At 42.9% G+C, this 20,106-nt stretch overlaps 1 long non-coding RNA gene across 3 annotated transcripts in view; it reads right to left on the bottom strand.

The window, feature by feature from the left end:
* LOC138304002 (uncharacterized) overlaps positions 1-20,106 on the bottom strand; it is a 238,677-nt gene that overhangs the window by 39,673 nt on the left and 178,898 nt on the right. Inside the window, exon 5 of one of the 3 annotated variants that reach the window (XR_011205481.1) lies at positions 18,202-19,075. The exons of the other annotated variants lie outside the window; for them this stretch is intronic. This is a non-coding gene — a long non-coding RNA (uncharacterized lncRNA). Of the gene's footprint in view, positions 1-18,201; positions 19,076-20,106 lie in introns of those variants that run through there. 3 annotated transcript variants of the gene reach the window in all.

Genomic DNA, 20,106 nt, shown 5'->3' with positions numbered 1-20,106 from the left:
GAAACCAACTCAAACAAATATTACAGATTGTTATAGTTATTATGGAAGAGTGAGCTTTTACTCCCATTTGTTAATCCCACGGGTCAATCAGAGCTCTGCAGCTTTATGGGAAGAACGTGAATTGGGTTTTGTTTAGACCGTTTGTGGGCAGTCTTGATTATGACATGTTACTAAGTGAATACAAAGTTAGTGAAAGTTAAGTGTTAGTATTTCCTTCTGAGAAGGCATTTTCAGGTCTAAGATTTCTGCAACGTAGAAGCCCAGTTGCTTAGGATCTTTTAAAATGATGGTTTTGCTGTTGTAAGTTGTTCTTATTCATGCAGGACTAATAAACGAAAATTGTATTGACAGGTCTTTCAGAGTTTTCCTTTGGAAAAAGAGCACCTTTCATTTCTTGACAGTGTCTTTGGAATACTCTTGAGAGATCCCAACGGAAGCTCCTTGCCATTTAATTCTCTGTATTTTCTTCATCTTTGTGAGGATGGCTTCAGTATGTAAGTAGCGGAGGGCTCTGAAAATGAGGGCTCTTGGAGCTTTGCTGTTGGCGGGCTTGTGTGTGGGCACTCGGTGTGCTCAGGTTATTTCAAAGTCCTTGTCTAAGTTTACATTGAGTACTTGGGTGATCAATTTTTCAATGAGGTTTGCACAGGAAGGAGCTTAGTTTTCACTACCTTCAGAAAGTCCAAAAATGCTTAAGTTGCCACTTCTATTTCTATCTTGGAGTTTGGTGATGTTCCTTTCCAGTCTCAACAGTCTAGAGGTAGTGGTTGATGAAGTTTTAGAAGAGTTGTGTTTGTGGTCTTCCAGGAGGTTTATCCATTAGTCTATTTCAGAGCCTCTGCCACCCAGCTGTATTGTTTCTTGTTTCAAAGATGCAATGTCACTCTGTTCAGTTTCTGTAGAGGATTTTGTGAATTGCGCAAGCATGTGCAGGATGTTAAGTTTCTGCGTAATTAGGTCTTGAGTTGCAGAGTTCTTGGATTTAGATTTTATAGGGGAGTCTAGGGCAGGGGTGTCCTGCTTGGGTCTCTTTTCTGCTGGTTTGGTGTCTTTCAGACTGCCCAGTGCTTTTTTGGGGTCGTGAAGTTTGGAGTTTGCCATTTTGAGAGTGGACCTTTCTGTATACTTCACATTGGGTGCATTTAGTGGGATTTTGTAGTCCTTGAGATGTTTGACGGAGGTGGCAAATGTTGGGTTAGAAACACTTAAATAATTTTGTATGGTGCCACAATGCAGATTGTTGAATAGAAAGGTGCAGCACTCTTGGAGTGTAAGGGATTGTTAAATAGCAAGGTACAGCACTTTGGAGTGTAAGGGATTATTCTCAGGCCCCATGCTTCTTTGGGGTCGTGCAGTTTGGAGTTTGCCATTTTGAGAGCAAACCTTTCTGTATACTTCTCATTGGGTGCATTTAGTGGGATTTCATAGTCCTTGAGATGGTTGACAGAGGTGGCAAATGTTGGGTTAGTAACACTTAAATAATTTTATATTGTGCAGCAATGCAGATTGTTGAATAGAAAGGTGCAGCACTTTTGGAGTGTAAGGGGTTGTTGAATAGCAAGGTACAGCACTTTGGAGTGTGAGGGATTATTCTCCTGACCCTCATTTCTGCAAGTTGGGTTGTTGTTGAGGTGGAGAGATTCAGGGTTCCGATGTGTGTAGTTTAGAAGTAATAAAGTTCTGGAGCATGCTTTAGAGAGAGCTGTATTAAATGGAGGTGGCCATCTTAGCGTCAGGCATAGGATGGGAGGGCCTCTGACATACGTGCTCTGGTTGGCAGGTTAGTTTTGGATATTATAGGTTCCTACCTTTATAGAGCATTGTAGAGTAGTGCCACTAAGTGCTCACATCTAGGGGCAGAATGTTCATAGTGATGATGGAGTAGTCGAGTAGAGTGGAGTCATGGTGTCGTCCATTTTAGGGTCAGGCATTGTGAGGCAGCTTCTGGAGAACGTGGTTATAAGACATGTTTTTCTCGAAGTTCTTTCGCCAAAATCAGTTGCGGAAGCACCACACCTTCCTATATGCTTGGCACTGTATGAAATGTCCATGGAGGAAGTGTATCAGCAGAGCGGGCCATTTTTGTCCCTCAACGCGGCAAAGCTCTCTAATTAGGTGCCCATTTTCCTTGGGCGGTAGCCATGACCCCCATATTGTTGAAAATCTTGTAAAAGATAAAATACAACATTGTTTTACCTGTAGAAAGTCTGGTCCCGTTGCTACGGCTTCTTCACTGATGTACATCACAACACTTTTATCCATGTTCCTCAGGAATCCCTGTTGGTGGCAGACTTCAAATCAACAGTGTGGTGGTCTGATTCTGGTTGGAGTCTCCTATGGATTTCATTTTATATCTAGTAGAGATTGCTAGGTATGGATTGTTTTGCACAGCTCCAACGCCTTAAAATATGTCTAGACTTTGTCAGTAATTGAGTTAGTAAAATCACATTTTTTGTGATTTGTTAATGAGGCCAGTGCTACTTTCAGACTTTATGATGAGGTGCCGGAAGAGCAGTGGGTTCCCACACCTCACCATGGATTCTTGAGCTCCACGCTACGTGCCATTAATCCTTGGGTAGGGTATTCATAGAGGGGCTTTGGCTTCTCTTCATACCAAACTATAGTTTAGACAAACATGTTTTTTTCCAACTGATAAAACTCTCTCTCTCTCTTTCTGCCTCTCTCACTCTGATTTTCATGCCCCACACCTCTCCTAGCACCCTCTTTCTCACGCTCTATTTACACCACTCTACCAATCACTCCCTGCTCTGTTTCTCCCCAAACCCTGGGACCTCTGATTATGCTACATAATACAATAAAGTAATGTTGTCCTTATTTGACAAAACCCCAGCCCTCTCAAAAAAAGCTGCATAATAAATGGGGAGTCTCTAACACAAAAACAAACATGCCCGTCTCACACAAGCTGCTTGCGCCTGCGGCTGACAGAACAGGCCCAGGCTTGTATTGATAGAGACTTCCAGGCTGTACACACAGCTAGTGCTGCAATTTTCCCGGGGACATCACCCTAGAAATGTGGTTAGGGTCATGAGCACTAACACATGACTAGGGTGACGTCACAACACACGTGACCCAACACTGTCATGTGATCCCCATGGAAGTGACACCATTTCTGGGGATGGCCCCTGAGGGCCCAGAAGTCACAGTAACAGAGGTGACATCACTTGCGGGGCAAGACAACTGTCACTTTTTGTGTGATGGCAAAAGGTATCCATTATTCTACTCCTAGAGAATACATAGGGATCTCTACAATAGCTGCCTGAACCTACCAGAATCTCCCTGAGTTCGAAACTATATGAAACACAAGTGAACCTGCATTCATTGAAGACAGCGGTTACCAAGAAACGTATGTCCTGATTTAAGAAAAGTGATGCTGCACCCAGAGCAGCACCACTTTTCCTGAGCCTCTTAGCGCCCACCCCCCTAACGCCACCATGTATGCGCCATGTAAAAAATACAGCGCACCATGGCAGTAGTTAGGGGGACTAGCATAAAAAATGTTTACGCTAGTTCAGGTCTTTGCATAATTAGCATCAAATATCTTGATGCTAATCCTGCAAAGCCAGTTGTGGCCCAGTGTAAACAATGGTGTGCCTCCTTTTAAAGCCCAGTGTAAACAACGGTGTGCCTCCTTTTAATGTCTGCTTTGAACAGGCGTTAAAAGTGCCAAAAAATAATGCAGAGAAATCTCTTGGATTTCTTTGTACCATTTTTTTGCCCCCCCCCCCCCCACGGGAGAACGCACCCTTTGCATGCATTATGCCTGGCGCAGGCATAATGTAGCTCAAAGGGTTACAAAGTGGTGCAATGCATGCATTGCACCACTTTGTAAATTTGGCAAAGCAATTTTGGCCTCATTGGCCCACATTAGCGCAAAAAATTATGCTAATGTGGCACAAGGAGCCTCTCAGGGCTTTTAAATCTGCCCCTTAGTGGGATTGGGTACTGTTTATTTACAGACAAGTGGGGCAGACAAGTGCATCATATGTCCTGTTGTTGTAATGTTTTTTTTCCCGAGCAGAGAACCCTCCTCCTCAAACCATCCTTAGAAGGGTTGGACTCTTTTGCTCCCATGGCCCACTGGATAACAAAAATATCGTAACTTAGAAACGTTCAACAGCGCTGTTATAGTTTTTAGGTTGCAAAAATTCTACAGTACTTGCAATGTTTTTCATTTTTTATTTCATGACGTCAAAATATTTTTTACAGACACAAGCAAAACACGAGGGCAAACTGAACTGCAGATACCTCAAAGCACCAATTTCAGAACATTAGCGGTACCATTTATTTAGTAAATTTGTATGTTTCAGACGATTTCTTCTCGGAAAACAAAAGGCAAAAATAGATCAGTGTCTTTTTTTACCGATTTTTTAAAGTTTCTTTATCCATATTTATCAAGCCTTCCTATTACATTTTCCTTCACCCCATTGCTAATCCACGGAGCATTCAGTCCACTTTCCATTGAAGTGCCATTTGTCTCCTTTCTGAGAAATAAAAACTAACTACTTAAGGAGAATTGAGCACTCTCCCAGGGTACTAGGTAGTCAGACCCGTTGCAGGTTATGAAAAACCTCCTCAAAGAAATCTGCCACAGGAAAGAATATAAACACATTTGGCAAAGGTTGAAGATGAAAGATTTCTGTAATGTCTCTGATCAATTGAAGGGTGTGGAGACCAGGGGGCAGGGAGAACAAATAGTGCATGGTGTAGGTTCTTCGATGAAACTTCCATTGAGGAACCCAAACACTCAGGAGAATAGGAAGAAATTAGACATAAGGCAGGATAGCTACTGCTAAAGCAGGTGTTCTAATAGAAATATTAAGGAATATTCATGTATTATGAGTGTTGAATTTATGTAGAAAATATAATAACTTAGGAAAAATAATGCATGCATTTGAAAGTGTGATCACAATGAGTGAACACCAACGTTCCTGAAGTGTACTTATTAATGGCTTATTAATATGAAATGTTGAGCTTATGTTTGATTAATGTAGTAACACATCAAATTAAAGGTTATGCATTATGAAATTGCTTTATTAATTGAAAGCCTTAAACTTAACGGAGGTCTTGGCCTAGTTTAAAACAATATTGTTACCTGACGAGCCGGATGATGAGGACATTACAAATGAAGCCAATCAGTGCCATGTGAATTGTGCACTAGTAGAAATTATAGATTTGATATTTTAGTGTTATTGGACAAAGTGTGAAGATGCGATCCATTGACCAATAGGGACATGGGAAGAAGTTTTAGGGAGTCTAACTTAACGGGACTGCACCAAGAGAAGACATCACATTTACCCATTTTCTATCTTACCAAGAGGTCATTATTTTCTGAGCGTCTTCAGAAGAGACATGCTTAACTTTAAAGTTTAAAGACTTCGCCTTTTCCGAACTTTGATGCGGAATCCTGAATCCTTGCTGACCAGACGGATGTCCTGAGGACGAACACTGACACTGCTTGCTGATCCATACTGAGGATAGGTATTATGAGATAGAATATTGATTATTATGTCTATTTGCTTTTCTTTCTAGGTACCAACTGCAATATTTTGGTAGAGTCATGGTTAAATGTTTTCCAAATTTGTGTGGTCTAGATTGTTTTGCATGAAGCCTGATAGAGCGGTCCGTACTAATAATTTTACCTGTGTTCGGACGCTCTTTAGGCCGATGAATCTTTTGACTAAGTGGGAACTCTCTGTACTCTTAATCGATCAGTCGCATCAAATCAATAATCAATAACGAACATAAGCAATACCTTGATCAACATAACACTTAATGATTAATCCAGAATACATTTCGGCGAACCCTGACCTTTCAGCCAGGAATAACCACACCAGTTTATTGCAAAGTTAGTGAATTTATTTCCCTATATTAACAAAGCTAGCACGATATAGATGTGTCTCAACACCAAATGATAAACATAAATGAACATTAATAGCTGTCCATAACGTCGGAACAAGTGTAATCTATGTAGCATTTGAATCACAAGGCATTCGATAATGGCAATGCAAAGCACTAATACGATAATCTGTAATGGGCTAATTGCGTACATTTAGTCAGCATAACAAGATCTCAAATTGCATCGTGCAACATATGGAATCCTCATCTAACCTCAAATTAGCATCGGCATGTGGGACTTCATGCAAAAACAATTTAGCAACATAAATTTAGAAAACTCCTATCTAGGGATCTCATCAAAATCAGCAGTTGGTTACCTAAAAGGAACACAATGCAATTGTACAATTTCCTTTCATATTTACCAATTACGATCAGCATACAAGGAAGTCTTCGTCTCACAGGTACCGTCTCTCGATCAGCATGGGACGGGACAAAGGGGCAGGGGTGAGCGGGGCAATCGCCTCACGGCGGCAAGTTAAGACTACTACTTCATGCAAAGGGACAAATCAAAGTTAAAGTCTCTAGGGCAAGAATCATTAAAGTCTCTTTCTCTCGATTAGAGAAAGCATCAAAGTCTCTCAAAATGGCGTCGCAGCAAAGTGGGCCATAATAGCTACGAAGTCTGCAAAATGGCGGGTATCGAGCTGGTAATGGCTGATAATCGCTCAATGGCTCCCTTCTTCTCGTGCACCTGGTTTTTATAGACAACAGTTCGAATCCAGTAGGGTCTCCATTGGAGGGTTCATAGGTTAGCTTCAAATTGTCCAATCAAAAACGACAGTTCTCAAGCTTTTACTTAAGCATACATTATCCTTGGAGATGGGTACGCAAATCGCAACATTGTCTACCAATTAGCTCACTTTCAGAGCCTCCATTGTCCGCACCTGCAAGTCGACCTTGAATTAAAGAGAAAATATGCCAGGCTGGCACGAAACTTTAAGATAAGCATGTGAACAGTTTCTGTGGAAAAGTACAGCTTCAAGCAGAAATACACGTTTAATAGCACATTGGAAAAATTCGAGCATCTAAACCGTGAGACCAGGCAACTAGGCCAAAGCCTCCGCTAAAGTAATGCTAAGCTAAAGCATTTCAAACAAGCAAATCGTAGCACACGTTTATGATTATGTCGGATTAGTGCAATTCTAATACACCACGTTATATAAAGCACGCGTATAAATGTTGGCGAACTACTCTAAGGGCACATTTTGTCCCCGTACAATCTTTATTAGTTCGGTTAATGTCACACATGATTATTTCACACTACGTTTATGCGTTAATAAATCAAAACCTTCATTTTCTGCTTCATCAATCCCTCCTCTGATGACTACTTGTCATCACACAAATTAAGCCCACAAATTTTATTCCATTAAAATTCTGTCAGTTCCCTTTTCCTTTTAGTTCCCCTAGTTTGCGCTTTGTATTCTTCTGCCATTCTTTTCATAATTTTCTCCTCCTTTCTTCTTTTAATTCTTTCCATAATCATTATTATTCCCCTTTTTATTCCCCAAATTCCAAATACGCAAATTATTACTATTAATATTCCTTCTATTATTTTCAATAGTATTCCATTCCAAATTCCCCCAATCTAATGTCCCACTGAAGCAAGTCCTTTTCCAACCTTCTCCCACACTCCTGGTTCTTTAAGTTCTTTCAAATCTGCACTTTCTTTTGTTAGATTAGCAAGCATAGTTTTAATTTTCACACTATTGTCAGGTATATAGGTACAACAGTGTCTTGCGCCAAGCATTTTGCAAACACCACCATCCTTTGCTAAAAGAATGTCTAAAGCAAGCCTATTTTGAAGAGTCATAGCTCTTTCCGCTGCAAGTTCAGCATCTATCAGGATTATAGCACCTGAAAACTTTGTCAACATGTTATCCACTATAGTAGACAACTTTCTTATTTTGATGGAATTCAGCACAACTCCCAATGAAGGAATCATTGCTCCAAATATATCACCTACCACAGCAGCTGCGGTCTCTCTTTTCTGGATACGATGGGATCCAGATGTCTTTTGAATCATCGATAGGTCATCCAGTTGATAAACCTTTGGGAACACTATACCCAAATAACATCTTCCCCACCATCCCTTTGGAAGACGATAATAGGCATTATACCCACAAATCTAAGATACGCCTGGAATGACAGGGTCAAGTCCGTCCATCATGAATGTCCATTTGGCCTTAAAGATAAACGTATGTTTACACTCACTCGCTCCTACAAAAATGTTGTCATAATAGGATTCACCTCGATATATACAAAACTTCCCTACATGCCAAGCATCTAAAGCAATTTTTCCTTGTGTCTTTATGGCAGCAAAATCATAATTATCTACTGAAGTCCTCTTATGTAACTCCTTTTCTAACTTCGCCTTCATTTGTGCCCTTCTATCATCTGTGCGATCTAAAAAGCTTATTTCTACTGCAGAGAGTGAACAGGTAAGATTTTCCCTATGAGCGTGAGCCGTTTCAAAAGGTTGCATTGGCTCGAAAAATTCCCTCATAATTTTTGCATCCCAATCCTTTGCAGTCTGGCTTAGCTGTGCTATTATAGGAACATAAGCAAAGGTAACATCATAATTTGAGTAAAAATACTGTATGTTAGTTTGACCATAAAACCTAGACATTACTATACTACATGTAATCCCGTATGTAAGAGGCATGTGGTGATATGTCACCCCTTCCTTCACTGATGTCGGTATCTGGGTACATACATAACAATCTTTCGCATCCATTGTCTCAACATATTCTGTTAGTAAGCGATAGAAAACATTATACGAAAGCTCTTTCCTTTCATGCAAGAGTCTCTCATCCAGTGCTAGCCTTTTCAATGCGGTTAGTTCAGTGACAGTAACAGGAGCAATAGTAGAAGCCTCAATAGTCTCATTCCCACCCTTTCCATGCATTCCAAGCACAATTGCCATTATTATTAGTACACATGTAACTACCAAGCCTATACACACATATTTACAATATTTCTTTCTATTGTTTTGCGTCATGATCTGTATAGAATCAGAGAGTTAGAAGCACTTATAAATGAAACTTATTTAGCAATTTAGTTACAAAGCTGAGCGAGCGCAATGTTCACACCGTCTTCTTCAAGAGGCCAGTCACTTATCGGTTAGCAGCACTTGTCTCAATTCGGCAATAACTCAGTCTTTATCGGTTTAGCAAATGTCTCATCCGGTTTAGCAATGTCTCAGCTGGTTGTTTCTTTCACGTTAGATTGTAGCAAGCAATATCATTTATCACCCCTTCAATCAATACTGTCCATAAAACTTTTCTTTTCTATTGGTATCTCTTCCTCTTCTTCGTTCTCGATGCTTAGAGATACAAACTCGTCAGTCCAATCGTCATTGACTGCATATGCCCATTCTGGACCGGAATACCTTCTGTTCGGTATCCTTTTCCTTTTCAATTTTGCTTCTCTTTTCGATTCTGCCTCGCTGGTACTTTCCTCTTTTGTCAAGTCTTTTTCTTCACTCGAGGTTGGTATCACGACAGACACTTCTTTTCTTTTCTCTTTTACTTTTGGTCTTTCTCCGTCGTTCAAACCTTCTCCGGACCTTTGTTTTACTGGTGATATACTTAATCTCCTCTTTGCACCATGTCCATTTGATGGACCTGCGACCTTTTCTGTAGAGGTTTGAACTTTTTCGTTCTGCTCTGCTTTGTCCCCTCCTTCAGGGGAATCGATCACGTTCTCCTTTTCTTTTTCTGTATCGTCTGTTTCTGGGAAAGCCCCCTTCTGATCAGGCTCTCCTGCTTTTTCACCTTTTTCGAGCCCTTCGTCACCGTTACTTTCGTCAGGCTCTGTATCACTTTCAGCTGCTTCAGGTTCTTTGTCACCTTCAGCTGCTTCAGGCTTTTTGCTACCCTCAGCTGCTTCAGGCTCTTTGTCACCTGCAGCTTCTTCGTCGCTGTCTGAACTTTCTCCTTGGTCTTCCCCAAGTGAGTCGGACTCTTCGTTCTCCAATAATATCTCTTTTTCTCCTGCTGCTGCTTGTTCGCTTTCAGTTCGCTTTTGTTCTGTCTCAGCACTCGGCACTGTTTTATCAGGCACTGGCAATTTCAGCGCTTCAACTTCTTCATCTGTGGGACACAGCACCTTCTTTGTGTGACTGGCGTGAATCCAGTTGGGAACCCCCGCACACTTCACAGCGGTAGTTGTCGTCAGGATCACTTGGAAAGGGCCTTTCCAACGGGGTTCCAGGCACGACTTCCTCACGTGCTTCTTCACCACGACCCAGTCACCAGCTTTCAGTGCGTGTCCTGGACCTTGGATCGGTGGCAAGGTGGTTGCTTCCACCTGGTGAGAGAAAGAGCGAACCACGTCAGCCAGACCTTTGCAGTAGTCTAACACCATATCATCTGTAATATTCAAAAGCGCGTTTGCGGGAACTGCAGGAAGTCTCATAGCCCTGCCCATGAGAATTTCGTGCGGAGACAATCCGGTTTTCCTATCAGGAGTGTTTCTCATTGACATTAGCACTAAGGGCAATGCATCAGGCCATTTCAAATTTGTCGATGCACATATTTTCGCCATTCTTGATTTCAGTGTACCATTCATCTGCTCCACCAGTCCTGATGCTTCAGGGCGATAGCTACAATGCAGTTTCTGCTCAATGTTCAGCGCTTCGCAAAGTAACTTTATCACCTCGTTGTTGAAGTGACTTCCCCTATCTGATTCTAAAGAGATCGGGAATCCGAAACGTGGTATCAACTCCCTCAACAATAGCTTGGCAACAGTAAGGCTGTCATTTCTACGTGTGGGGTATGCCTCAATCCAATGACTAAAAATGCACACAATTACCAACACATATTTCAGACCTCCATGCACAGGCATCTCAATGAAGTCCATCTGCATACGACTAAAAGGACCGCTTGCCCTACCAATGTGGCTCGCGTTCACAACTGTTCCCTTTCCTGGGTTCATCTGCTGGCAAGTGACACATCGATGGCAAACTGCTTCTGCAGCTTGACGAAATCTGGGGTTAAACCAATCAGTTTTGAACAATCTTATCATGGCATCTCTCCCTAGGTGAGCTTGCCCATGATAGAACCGCGCAAGCTGTGATAAGAGACCATTTGGCAAAACAAATTTTCCCTCATGTGAAACCCATAACTCGTCTTGTCTCTTTGTACATTGTGATTTAATCCAGGAATCTCTTTCATCCTCCCTGACATTATTCTGTAGTGCTTTTAGTTCCTCTATTGTATCTACGACCTTCAAGGCAAATGCTTCAGCTGGTTCGAGTTCTGGCTCACTTATTGAGTTCCATTCATCTCTCAGTAATATACAGTTCAAGGCACAAAATCTTGCGACTTGATCCGCATATGCATTTCCCAGAGAAACATAGTCCTGTCCTTTCGTGTGAGCACTGCACTTTACCACTGCAACTTCAGCTGGCACTTGAATGGCATGTAACAATTCCCTTATTCTCTCCCCGTTCTTCACTGGGGATCCTGAAGAAGTCAGGAAACCTCTCTGTGACCATAGTTGTCCAAAGTCATGCACAATCCCAAACCCATATTGGCTATCAGTGTAAATGGTGACTTTCATCAATGCAGACAGTTGACATGCTCTGGTGAGGGTTACAAGTTCTGCTACTTGTGCAGAATAGACTCCTTGAAGCCATCCCGCTTCCAAGACACCTGTTACAGTACATACAGCGTATCCTGCTTTCAAAATCCCCATCCCATCTCTTAGACATGAACCATCCACAAAAAGAATTTGGTCATTTTCATCAAGCTTAGTATCTTTAATGTCCGGTCGGGGTTTTGTGCAAAATTCAGTCACCTGAAGGCAGTCATGCTCGACGTCTTCAGCGTCCTCAATTTCGACATTTTCTCCAGGAATTAAGGTTGCTGGATTCAACGTAGTGCACCTTTTCAGCTGCACATTCGGTGAGCCCAGAATTATCGTTTCATACCTTGTGAGTCTAGCTCCAGTCATGTGTTGCGTTCGGGAGCGGGTCAAAAGTATCTCAACTGAGTGAGGGACCATGACTGTTACTGGGTGTCCCATCACTATTCCTTCACTCTGAGTGAGGCTGATACCAACTGCTGCTACGGCGCGCAAACACCCTGGGAGTGCTGCTGCGACCGGATCCAAAGTAGCTGAAAAATACGCTACTGGTCTGTTTACGCCACCATGGGCTTGAGTCAAGACAGACAAAGAACATGCATCACGTTCATGGCAAAACAATGTGAAAGGCTTTGTGTAATCAGGCATACCTAAAGCTGGAGCCCTACACATGCACTCTTTCAATTCAATAAAAGCATCCATCTCATCTCCTTTCAGCTCAATTTGATCCAAAGCATCCTTCTGGGTCAGTTTCAGTAAAGGCTTCGCTAGAGTCGAGAAGTTGGGAATCCACTGGCGACAGTAGCCCACCATTCCCAAGAATTTCCTCACCTCCCTTCTCGTCTTGGGCGGACTCATCTGAAGTACACTTGTAATTCTTTCCTTCATTATCCTCCGTGACCCTTTCTCTATCTGGTGACCCAAGTATTTCACTTTCTTCTGACAGAACTGTAATTTGGAAGGAGACACTTTGTGTCCCTTCCTTCCCAAATGGTTCAACAGAGCAATGGTATCGGCCGTGCAGTCGCTTTCTGTCTTTGATGCAACCAGTAGGTCATCAATGTACTGTACTAGGGTTGACTCGAATGGCAACTCTAACTCTTCCAAGTCTTTCTTTAGAACCTGATTGAATATTGACGGTGACTCAGAAAACCCTTGAGGAATTCGACACCAACTGTATACTCTGTCTAGGAATTTGAAACAAAAGAGAAATTGGCTGTCCTCATGAAGAGGCACAGAAAAGAATGCTTGTGACAAATCAATGACTGAGAACCACTCGGCATCGCAAGGGATCTGAAACATTATCACAGCTGGATTCGGTACAACAGGGCAGCATTTGACTATGATGTCGTTTATTTTCCTTAAGTCTTGCACAAGTCGGACCTTTCCACTTGGCTTTATTAGTCCCATTATTGGTGAATTACATGGACTGCTCAACACTTCTTTCAGTACCCCCTGTTTTACAAATTCGTCAATAAGTTGGGCAACTTTCATGAGGGTGTCTTGTGGCATGTGGTATTGTGGGGTCTGGGGAAAGATTGCATTGGGCTTTACAGTCACTTTCACTGGTTCCACTCCTTTCATCAATCCCACCTCTTTCCCTGTCATGTCCCACACTTCCTTTCCGACAGTTTCCCGTAATTCGGCTGGAATATCTTCTTCAGTTATCATCGGGAAAAGACAAATCAGAGGATACTCTTCATCTACCGTTTCCATCTCATCCCCCTCTACACTGTCCTCTTCTTCCCCATCACTGCTCGTCTGGATTGTTATTCCTTCGTTCGAACACATGATCGAACAACCCAATTTACACAATAGGTCTCTCCCTAACAGTGCTATTGGGCTTGAGTCACATATCACAAACTGATGTACCCCTTGATAGTTACCGATGCTGACTGGTACCGGATCTGTTATTGGGTTCGTCAGGTGCCTGTTTGCTACTCCCACCACTTGAACTGTCCTCCCTGAGAGTGGCAAATTTGGTACTTCACTGCTCTTAACAGTTGAATGTGTGGCTCCCGTGTCCACCAAGAATGAAACACGATGACCCATTACTTTTCCCTCTACGTACGGACCCTTTTGATCAACTTCTAAGGATGCTGCAAGCACACAATCTCCTTCCTCTTCTGAGCTCTCACTCTCCCATACATTGTTTATTCCACTCTCACTGTGTAATGGGAACTGTTGTACGGTGCCATTTGTACTCATTACCTGACTCGAGACCTGTGGAGGAACCATCACTTGTTGCTGACTCATTGGTGCCAAAGGTATTTGCATTTGCTGATTAGGTACCATGGGTAACTGCTGTTGCATCGGCTGCATTTGCGTCATCTGCATACGAGGCATCTGCATCTGCTGCGGCTGCATAGGTTGTAATCCCTGCAATTGATTTATGGTCTGAAAATTTGGGTTTGGACCTCTCATTTTCGGTCCTCTCATTGTCTGAAATGCATTGACATCATTGTTTTGCTGACCAACACCTGCACCTGCACCTGCACCTTCCTGCACCACCATCGGGCACTCGCGTTTCCAATGACCTACAATTCCGCACACGTGACACGGCATCACTTTCTTCATTGCCTGCACACCCGTCACAACAGTGTTTAAATCCGGACCATTATTCACAAAACCTCCTCTGCCTCTGCCTCTCGCCTGTGGCTGAAATGCCATGTTTCCCTGCAACTGCGGCTGCGGTTGCGGTACCTGCTGTTGGAACCCTTGCATCCCTTGCAAACCTTGCACACCTGTCTGAGCTGCTTTAAGTTGCATCATCATCACCTTCTCTTTCAGCCTTTTCTGTTTCACCTCAATTTCGTCGCTACAGTATTTCGCGTAAGTCAAGACCTCATCAATCGGTTTAGACTGCCAACAAATCAAATGCGACTTTATCATCTGACTTATTTCTGGTCTCAGCCCTTCCACAAATCTGAACACAAAATGAAGCATATCTTTCGCCTCGATTGTTTCCGTGCCACTGTAATTCTTGAACGCTTTCAACAACCTCTCATAGTAACTATGAATCGATTCTTTAGTCTCTTGGGCAGTTCGATCGATCTTCTGCCAATCCACATTTTTCGCGGCAACCTTCGTCTTCAAATGCTCAATCACCTTATAGTACAAACTCATCACCATAGGTGATGGTGCACCCGTCTCCCTGTCTCTCTCTGGTTCACTTGTCGGCCAACCTACAGCTCTTTTGCAATCCTCCCACAAATCTGCCGGAACCACGATCTCAAAGAGAGTGTTCAGGTCTTCCCAGAGACATTTTGCAAGTTTCACAAACCTATCAGTCTGTTGATACCATTCAATCGGCTTCTCTCTCAGTTTGGGAAAATCATCCGTAAATGACTGAATGTCGCTTCTGTGCCATGGTACATGTATTAATTTTCCACCTGCTGTCTCCCTCATTGGTAACATGGTTACTGTCTCGCTGCTCTGCGGTCTTTTCTCGTTGTGCTCTGTAGCACTGTCCCTCCTCTTATCCTTCCTCTTTACCCACCTGCTTTCCCACTTGTCTAAGCACCTCCACACTTGGGCACTCTGCAACAATTCTCTAAGGTGTGCCTTCATACCTGCTGACCTCATGTGTTCAAAATCTGTGGTCCCAAAATCTAACCTATAGCTCCTGCTCAAGTGTTTCGTCTTGCCTATGTCAATCCCGTTTCTGTCCGCTACTTCCTGCAAACTTTTATGTACCTTGTTCACTTCTTTCGTGATCTTTGGACATAGATACCTCAGTTCCTCTTCCGTGTAGGACTCTAACCTATTCACACCCATATTCCCTTCCACCAATTCTTGTGCTTCCATGTTCAGCCTCATCCTATTCAAGTAATCTTCTCCTTTCCCACTGTCTGAACTTTGTGTGGAATTCAAGCTGTTGAACCACTGTGTCAGCTGTTGCGCATTTACCCCCATCAGTGTAGCATTCACATCGACTGCCATTGATGGTTGCGGCAACTTTTCAGTATTCGATGTTAAAGGTATTATCAGTGGGGGGCTCGACCTCACCAGTGTAGACTGAGCACATATGGGACTAAACTCCATCAAGGATCCAGATCCACTTGGCTGAGCCGCTATAGGAGTTATCCCTGGAGTGTTCTCTATGCACCTCCTTTCTGTCCCATTCTGCAGTATTGATCCCTGACCGCTCATACCTAAGTTAGGCTGACTGTACAGAGGTACCGGTGGACCTACAGTAATGGGTAGTGATATCGCGTCTGGGTTCTGTCCATTTCCCATGTTCTGAGGCATGTTCATCCCCATACTATGGGTCATCATTGCCAGCATGCCCATCTGACTCCCCGTCATCTGAGCATGAGCGTTTCCTCCCTGCATCTGCTTTTGAGGCATCATAAACTGAGTTGATTCAGCCTGTGTCATTGTTGGATTGTGACCATTCTGTACTCCCCTTACTGTTTGTTGTAGAACCATTCCTCCACTGTTGTCACTGCTGTAGTACCCTGGCATCTGCGGTTGATAATTTTCTGCTGGTTTCATTATGGGCACATCTGGATATATTCTCCTAACCTGCGGTATCTGCGGGGTCAACAGCAAACTCGGGTCCTTAGATCCCGATGGCGCTCCTGAACTCTGGGTTTCACTGTTCTGTACCGATGCTGGAGGGGCAGAACTGGTACTTGGACCTTGTCCATTCTCCGCATAAGGTGGTGGACGGTCGTTCAGCAATTGCATTATTAACTCCTCATCCTCTAACTCCTCTTCTCTTCTCAATTTTTCCTCGTCCTCTCTATCCTTGGAACACTTCCTGTCTGTCTTACAGGTAGCTTTCTTACCTGTCTCCTCTTCCTCCTTAGTAATTGCGGGAAACAATTTTATTCCCTGCAATACATCTGACCTCCACACCTTCTGCGCATTATCCCACCTAGCATCCGCTAGTGTCTTTTCTACCTTCCTCATCTTTGTTTCAAACTTATTTTTCTGTTGCTGTCTAGCCATTAATTCCCAGATTGCTAGAGCCTCAAACTGCGCCGGCCTTGGAGGCACCTTCATGTCGTACATCGTGAATCTCAAATTCTCTAGGATCCTTATATTGAACGTCCCATGTATCGGGAACGCTACGCTCCCATGTTTCTCTGTCAGTTTGTGCCATTGCTTTAGCCAAAGACACGGAGCTACCCCTTTTTCCTCCATTACAATATAAGCTGGTGTGCCCTCGGGCGGCGTCTCCTCTCCTACGCTCGCTTTGATGTAAGACTCCCCCTTCATCGCGCTCCTAAATGCTTTAAGGAATTTCATTTTCTCGTCTTTTAATTCACAAAGTTTATAATCAATAGGTCACTTCTATTCCACAAAATTTGTAATCAATAGGTGACTTTAATTCCCGGAATACTCTTCGCTTGCCTTTCCCCTTCCAAACGAGCCCCACGGACTGCGTCCAATCCGTGCGCGACCCTTCTCTCCAACCAACCTATCCCAGCGCGGCTCCTAGTGACATCACACTCACACACACTGCGGCTGACAAAGCCTCGCGGCTAGTCTTCCTTCACTCAGCTCCTCTCGTAATAACTTCTTGCATGTATCGCGAGCTACCAAAAACTAAAACAGATCTGTCGGTTTACTACAGGAAGGGTAACACAATCACTTCAGGACCTTAGGGACTTTTCACTAGCCTCGGCCGCTATTCCGTCTTTCTCAGTCCCCACGTTCGCAAGCAAGTCTGACCTGCAGACCTACTCTCAACTTGTCAATGATCTGTTCTAGTGCACTTAGAATCTTGTCAAAGCCCGAAGTCGAAGTTTCTTTCACTCCCTAACACACGTACCGACTCGTTGACCACGCCCGATCAACCTACTAAACCGCCCAGACCACAACATGGATCAACATACTCCGGAGTCTCTTGACCTCGCAGGGCCCGTCTCAACAACAACAACCACGTGGACCTTTTTTTTGCACAAAGCGCCACACGCACATGAAGTTCGACGACTTCCCTACTCTCACACTCGGAGCCGCACCTCCGCTATCTCTATGAAGTTCGACGACTTCTCTACTTCTACACTCGGAGTCGCACCTCCGCTATCCTTTAAAAGAAAAAAATCCTCGCAACCTTTTCACACACCCTGCGGCAATAAGCTGTGCAAGCGCAAAACCCTAACTTCACTCATACCATCTCTAGTACCGCCAACGCTGTTTCCACACCTCCGTTCTCTCCATTCGCAAGCTCCGAGATCCCGGGAAAGTCACGGTGGACCTAGCCCATCATCATTCTGTCAATCAGTTTTATCCAAGAAAAATCTAATTCAACTTCTCGAATGAGGCCTCAAAAATGCGTAACCGTTAATTCAACACCATGTATTTTAAACGTACAGGGTCCCAAAAGACGAAACCATCCTCTGCTACCATCTACTGATAGAGCGGTCCGTACTAATAATTTTACCTGTGTTCGGACGCTCTTTAGGCCGATGAATCTTTTGACTAAGTGGGAACTCTCTGTACTCTTAATCGATCAGTCGCATCAAATCAATAATCAATAACGAACATAAGCAATACCTTGATCAACATAACACTTAATGATTAATCCAGAATACATTTCGGCGAACCCTGACCTTTCAGCCAGGAATGACCACACCAGTTTATTGCAAAGTTAGTGAATTTATTTCCCTATATTAACAAAGCTAGCACGATATAGATGTGTCTCAACACCAAATGATAAACATAAATGAACATTAATAGCTGTCCATAACGTCGGAACAAGTGTAATCTATGTAGCATTTGAATCACAAGGCATTCGATAATGGCAATGCAAAGCACTAATACGATAATCTGTAATGGGCTAATTGCGTACATTTAGTCAGCATAACAAGATCTCAAATTGCATCGTGCAACATATGGAATCCTCATCTAACCTCAAATTAGCATCGGCATGTGGGACTTCATGCAAAAACAATTTAGCAACATAAATTTAGAAAACTCCTATCTAGGGATCTCATCAAAATCAGCAGTTGGTTACCTAAAAGGAACACAATGCAATTGTACAATTTCCTTTCATATTTACCAATTACGATCAGCATACAAGGAAGTCTTCGTCTCACAGGTACCGTCTCTCGATCAGCATGGGACGGGACAAAGGGGCAGGGGTGAGCGGGGCAATCGCCTCACGGCGGCAAGTTAAGACTACTACTTCATGCAAAGGGACAAATCAAAGTTAAAGTCTCTAGGGCAAGAATCATTAAAGTCTCTTTCTCTCGATTAGAGAAAGCATCAAAGTCTCTCAAAATGGCGTCGCAGCAAAGTGGGCCATAATAGCTACGAAGTCTGCAAAATGGCGGGTATCGAGCTGGTAATGGCTGATAATCGCTCAATGGCTCCCTTCTTCTCGTGCACCTGGTTTTTATAGACAACAGTTCGAATCCAGTAGGGTCTCCATTGGAGGGTTCATAGGTTAGCTTCAAATTGTCCAATCAAAAACGACAGTTCTCAAGCTTTTACTTAAGCATACATTATCCTTGGAGATGGGTACGCAAATCGCAACATTGTCTACCAATTAGCTCACTTTCAGAGCCTCCATTGTCCGCACCTGCAAGTCGACCTTGAATTAAAGAGAAAATATGCCAGGCTGGCACGAAACTTTAAGATAAGCATGTGAACAGTTTCTGTGGAAAAGTACAGCTTCAAGCAGAAATACACGTTTAATAGCACATTGGAAAAATACGAGCATCTAAACCGTGAGACCAGGCAACTAGGCCAAAGCCTCCCCTAAAGTAATGCTAAGCTAAAGCATTTCAAACAAGCAAATCGTAGCACACGTTTATGATTATGTCGGATTAGTGCAATTCTAATACACCACGTTATATCAAGCACGCGTATAAATGTTGGCGAACTACTCTAAGGGCACATTTTGTCCCCGTACAATCTTTATTAGTTCGGTTAATGTCACACATGATTATTTCACACTACGTTTATGCGTTAATAAATCAAAACCTTCATTTTCTGCTTCATCAAGCCCAACATGCTAATTCTAATCAGGTGTAAGTTAAGTTTCACACTAATGACATTCGATATAGGGAAGAACAACTGATGTCTTTCTTTGCTGAAAATAAATGTGTGTGATATCGTTTGCGCAATTATTCTTGCTATTAATTTGCACTGTGATATTAGAATGTGTAGTACCACAAGCCTTGATTAGATTGTGTTTATTTCGCCGCTGCGGACAGCCAGTGTTGTTTTAGTATGTTTATCATTTGATTTTGAGATTAACCTAAGTGATAACAGCATTTTAATAAATAAGGGAAATAAACATTCTAACTCTTACATAAAGGTATGGTTATTCATGACTGAAAGGCCATGGTGTTTCAGTTACTTACTCATATTGGTTACAAATGTTATTGATTATTGTTGATAATTGATATTAATAATTGACATTTGGTTATTGTTCAATGTTGGTATTGGGTCTTTATGATGGGAACACCTGACGCATTGGTCAAAAGGTTCATCGACCTATTCGCGTCCCCTTGTGAGTTTACCTATTGAGGTCTGACGTACTAACAGACGTGCTAACAGAGATGGTAGCAGACTGATGGTTTGTCCCCTTGGGAGCTGTCATAGAGACTTGGTAAATGATAGCAGATGTTAACAGATATAATACCA

Source organism: Pleurodeles waltl, chromosome 7 (assembly GCF_031143425.1).
Source record: "Pleurodeles waltl isolate 20211129_DDA chromosome 7, aPleWal1.hap1.20221129, whole genome shotgun sequence".
NCBI classification, from domain to species: Eukaryota; Metazoa; Chordata; class Amphibia; order Caudata; family Salamandridae; genus Pleurodeles; species Pleurodeles waltl.
Note: the sequence above shows the minus strand (reverse complement) of the source record. Positions and strands in the feature narration are given on the sequence as shown.